We start from the raw sequence: 5,748 nt of genomic DNA on the forward strand, positions 1-5,748 counted from the left end.
TTTCGAAGCGAATCAGCGTTGTTTGGAGCTTGATCGCAGGTGTCTGGGTTGCTTTCGGCTCCAAATCATGGCTAGCCTTCGCGTCTTCTTGGTGTGCTCGTTGCTGTTGCTTTTCCTAGATAGGGCGCGTGCCCAGCAGATCCCACTGGCAGGTAATCGGTGTGGGGAGCCGCTCGCCTCCGTTCTCTTGAAAGGAGGTGGGAAAAGGGGATCGCTGCGCTCGAGCTGCATTTCGTTCTTACCCGGAAATCTGAACTGAATTCTCGTTAAATAAGGGTCCCTTCGCCAAATCGCTGCACGTCCTGCCCTCTTGCTCCACGGTCCACGGTGGAGTTTAGACTGTGGGGACGCCGATCACGAGTTTAGATTTGCCCCGTTGGAATACCCGCGCTCCAATGAACTTTCCTAAAATTAGGCTTCAAGGAGGAACCAGAGTGGCCCTAATAGGCGAATAGACTAGACTAGTCTAGACTAGACTAGACTAGAGACTAGACTAGACTAGACTAGACTAGACTAGAATAGAATAGAATAGAATAGAATAGAATAGAATAGAATAGAATAGAATTCTTTTTTATTGGCCAAGTGTGATTGGACACACAAGGAATTTGTCTTGGTGTAAATACTCTTAGTATACATAAAGAAAAGGTACATTCGTTAAGAATCAAGAATCATAATGTACAACACTTAATAATAGTCATAGGGTACAATCAACAATCAAATCATACTAGGAAACAGTCAATATAAATAGTAAGGATACAAGTAACAAAGTTACAGTCCTACAATCACAAGTGAGAGGGGATGGGTGATAAGTAGTGATGAGAAGATTAACAGTAATAGTAGTGTACACTTTGTAAATAGTTGAACAGTGTTGAAGGAATTATTTGTTTAGCAGAGTGATGGCTTTCAAGAAAAAACTATTCTTGTGTCTAATTGTTCTGATGTGCAGTGCTCTATAGCATTGTTTTGAGGGAAGGAGTTGAAACAGTTTATGTCCGGGATGTGAGGGGTCTGTAAATATTTTCACAGCCCTCTTTTTGACTCGTGCAGTATACAGGTCCTCAATTGAAGGCAGGTGGATAGTAACTGTTTTTTCTGCAGTCCCAATTATCCTCTGAAGTCTGTGTCTGTCCTGTTGGGTTGCAGAACCAAACCAGACAGTTATAGAGGTGCAGATGACAGACTCAATCATTCCTCTGTAGAACTGGATCAGCAGCTCCTTGGGCAGTTTGAGCTTTCTGAGTTGGCGCAGAAAGAACATTCCTTGTTGTGCTTTTTTGATTATGTTTTTGATGTTAGGTGTTCATTTTAGGTCATGTGATATAGTAGAACCTAGAAATTTGAAGGTCTCTACTGTTGATACTGTGTTGTCTAGTATTGTAAGAGGTGGCAGTATGGGAGGGTTTCTTCTAAAGTCTACCACCATTTCTATGGTTTTGAGTGTGTTCAGTTCCAGATTGTTCTGATTGCACCACGAGGCAAGTTGTACAACCTCCCGTCTGTATGCAGATTTGTCGTCTCAAATGAGACCAATCACTGTTATATCATCTCCAAACTTCAGTAGTTTAACAGATGGATCGTTTGAGGTGCAGTCATTGGTATATAGGGATAAGAGAAGTGGAGAAATCACACAGCCTTGGGGGGGCCATGTGCTGATTGTACAGGTATTGGATGTGATTCCACCTAGCTTCACCTGCTGCTTCCTATCCGTTGGGCGAGTGGTGATTTACAATGGGGTAAAAAACCTGTTGGATCTTGGTATTCCTGTTTAGGATACTTTATTCAGATACTCAGCAGCATTTAATGACTGCCCAGCCTATTCAGGCCCAATAATGCTATACTATAAGGACTCTTCACTTTTTCCTCTCTCTTTTTTTCTTTCTCCATCAAACCAGGGTGTCCTCTGAATTATTAACTAATTATTTCTTGATCATTGGTGGCAAAACTTTATGCATGCACATAAGGATTAGTCCTCATCCTGGCCCATCAGTTGTAGAAGGAGTAGCAAAACATCAAATTCTCAGAGAAGGGGGATGATCATGGAACTGATTCAACTCACCAAAGGACCATGCTCAGATGAATAGACTGAAATTAAATATTTTGGGAAATTAGTGAATGAGCAGGACATATTTTCTTCCAGAAATGTTTTGAAATAGGTGCAAAGGCCGAATAGACAAGCCTAAAGGAAATGCCACCTTTCTCTTTTTTTATGATTGAAAATGATATTTCTTTAATTTTATTTGAAACCTAGTTGTTATACTAATGAAGGATTTGTAACATTTGGATTTTAAAGCACATTTTTTTTTATTTCTTAATTGTATTTTCGTCTATATCTAATATTTGTACCAAAGTTGCTTGTCTCACATCTCTTTTTTTTTTCTGGCAGGGAGTAGAGCTATCTGTTTGCAGCCACTCCTTAAAGGACCCTGTCGGGCCATACATTACAGGTGGCACTATGATAGATACTCGCAAACCTGCGTGCCGTTTATATATGGGGGCTGCCAAGGGAATGACAACAATTTCTTAAATTTTACAGAGTGTTCAGAAACATGCAAATAGATCAGAAGTACGTTATTCTTAAAAATTTCAGTTCTCAAAGCAAGTGTGAATTTAATTAGATAAATGGTTATTATTGAAAGGTTTGTTTGCTTACTTAATTTGTTTATCTGTTGTTGGAAAAAGTTTATTGACTAATTACTGCTGTTCAGAATAAAGCCAAAATACTTGGGAAATGTGTAAGAATTGTGTTTCCTTGAATGACTGGAATTACATACTTTATATCAGCTACCTTACTTTTTAGCAGTTGCAAAGTTGTAATTGAAGTTCCTCCCTTTCTGTAGCATGGGAATGTCACACCTGAATCCAAAAGGAGCAGGGAGACAAGGCTTCAGTTGCAGATTTATACAAATTTATCCACTGATGCCTATGGTTAGTTAGTTAACAAAAATAGATTGCTATTATTATTTTTTAAACGCCCATGTCCAAAATGGGCTTTGTTGTTGAAATCCTGTATTCTGCTTTATTTAAAGCATGTCAATCTGTCCAGTTGCATCATAAGAATTAAACCACCCAATAATATGCACAGCCATAGAAAAGAGCATTATATTTGGAATTTAAAAAAAAAAACATTTGTAGGAGAAAAATGTCAGAATAGGTATGGGTCAGATACATTCTCAGTGCTTTCCAACGCTGGGCCTGAATATTTGCTTTATTCATGGAGGCATGCAAACAGCTGAAACAAAAATTTTATCTGCAAGATGTTGAATGTTTTCCTGTCATTTCTGGTTTCTAAAAGTGAGGCTTTTCTTGAAAGTTAAGGTTATGGTAAATTATTGGGAGTATATTTGGAAAAGCAAATTTAAAACACAAGTAAACCCATGCTAGTTAGCCAGTGCAACAATACTACAAAAAAGAAAAATAATAATATTTCAAGTATTATAAAGTCCATACTGTGTGGCCCTCACAGAGGAGTGCCCAGAAAGCAGAGTGTAAGATTTTCTGTGAATACTCACAGAATATTCACCAGACATGATTCTGTTATAGCACAGGTGATGAGTATACTTTTCCTACCGGCAGATTAAATGAATGATTCTCTAGTACTTTTTTCTCCCCATATAGGATGTTGGGAATATTAAGGAAGGTGAGACACATTGAAAGACAGCACAGCCAGACAGGAGTAAAGTGTAAAGAATTGTAAGGCAGCTGAAATATCTGTGCTTTTACTACCTTGAAATTAGACACCAAGAAAATATTTGGGTGGTTTAGTAGCTTAAATGGGAGAATATACAATTAGAAATTCCCTAGACTTCACCAATATTACAAGATTATTTTGATGGTATAAGAGTTACTTTGAAATAATTTTGAGGAGGAAGAAAGGTGTGATTCAAACACTTTTAAACACTGACACTTGCACTGCAATGACAACTGTGCAAATGGAAAGCTCTGTGATCCCTGTATGTTCTGTATTTTGTTCATCTAAGCCAGCTCTTGGCTTGTCCAGGCAGAATGGGAGTGAATTTTAATAATTACCTTGGTTTTTTACACTGTAATCTCCCCCAGATTGGTAAATCATCCCAAATTGATTATGATCCCTCAGAGAAGTTGCTCCCAATATTTTAACATCTAAATTAATGTGATCAAATTATCCCTGAAAATGAATCAATCTGTATTTTATTCTTAATAGGAACAAGGAAGCAAATTTTGTGAGACCATAGAAATGGATGAATACAAAAATCTCTCCAGCAAACGAATGTTGCAGTTTCCTAAATCTGAGAATCTGAACTATCTGAATTTACTGGAAGCTATAATTTATAACCTATTATATACAGAAAATATTATGATCATTTCTCAAATACAGGAAATTACTATTGTGTAATTTTAATTCATTATAATACAATTGAAGGAACATTATATAATTATAGCCTCTTCTTCCCTTTTTTGTAATCATTCCTCAGTTGCTGTTGATTAACCATATGAACATACCGCGGAGAGTATTCTATAGCGGAGAAGAACTGTGAAACTTTGAAATCTTTGAAAGCGATCAGAGGAGTGACAGTGCAATTCGTGGAGGCAGACATTGTGACAGGGAGATGGAGTAAAGTGGCAGAGGTACCAGACTGAACAGAGAACTGAGAACTGAATTGAGACTTGAAGTTATTACTGGATATAACTGGATTACTAAGGAAACACTAGGAAAAAAGGAGATTGTAAATCCTCTCCTCATTGAGTGTTAGTTTTGTTCTCTTTTTCTCCCTTAAAATTGATCGGAACGGTATAATCTCATTTTCTATTTACTTAGGGTATATATTTAATTAATAAGAAAACAAGATTGATTGGTTATTTTGAAATAGGTTTTAATTTAAGTAAGTGATATTTAACCCCTTTGGAGTATATTTTATATCTTTCTTTTCTTTCACTCTTTGATATATCTGATTGACTATAGATTAATGATCTTAATATATTGATTAATATAAAGATGAGATAATTAATTGTTCTTTCCCTCTCTTTCTCCTATCCTCCTTATATTAAATATTGTACTGTGAACTATTGATATATGTGTGTGTGTGTGTGTGTGTGTGTGTGTGTGTGTGTGTATGTATGTATGTATATATATATATATATTATTCAGCTTTGTTCAGGTATTTTCCCACGTCATTATAGTTGTGCTTTTAAAGTTGTAGCAACGTTTCGGCAGAATCTCATCTGCCATCATCAGGCTTTTGTATTGTGTTCATCTGTGAGTCAGACTTAAAATTACGCTTAAAATTGATGGGAAGGAGGATACAGATTATTACCAGATATGGGATAAATGGTATAAGTGGGTAGACAATAAAAGGGGAAACATGTAAATGAACCTCAGATACAAATTATATTCAGTGGTTTATATTATATTAAATATATAAAACAATTAAATGTTTTAAACCTTCTTTTCTCTGTTACTATTATTATTATTATTATTATTATTATTATTATTATTATTATTATTATTATTATTATTATTATTATTATTAGCCATTTATAATATTTTTTTGTTTACTAGTTAAAAAACATGAATGTATTCGTAATAGAAGAATAGTTATAAACCAACATGAAAATGAATAGAGTATATTGTGAATTATTTAGCGCTTAGGATGTGATTATGAGTGAAGATGTGACTACTACTAGCCAATAATGATTTTTAGGAGTTACCAAATTCGCTAACAAATGTAAAGAATTATGTGTTGTTCACATATTATTGTTTCTGTATTTTTG

General features: G+C 35.7%; 1 long non-coding RNA gene across 1 annotated transcript; it reads left to right on the top strand.

The window, feature by feature from the left end:
* Positions 1–4,606, top strand: LOC148128835 (uncharacterized). Its single transcript, XR_015745737.1, has 3 exons — positions 1–152; positions 2,384–2,563; positions 4,181–4,606. It is a non-coding gene; the product is annotated as an uncharacterized LOC148128835 (long non-coding RNA).
* Positions 4,607–5,748: the final 1,142 nt, after the last annotated feature.

Source organism: Notechis scutatus, chromosome Z, assembly GCF_049901735.1.
Source record: "Notechis scutatus isolate UNSWTSFEM ecotype Mainland chromosome Z, rNotScu1.2, whole genome shotgun sequence".
NCBI classification, from domain to species: domain Eukaryota; kingdom Metazoa; phylum Chordata; class Lepidosauria; order Squamata; family Elapidae; genus Notechis; species Notechis scutatus.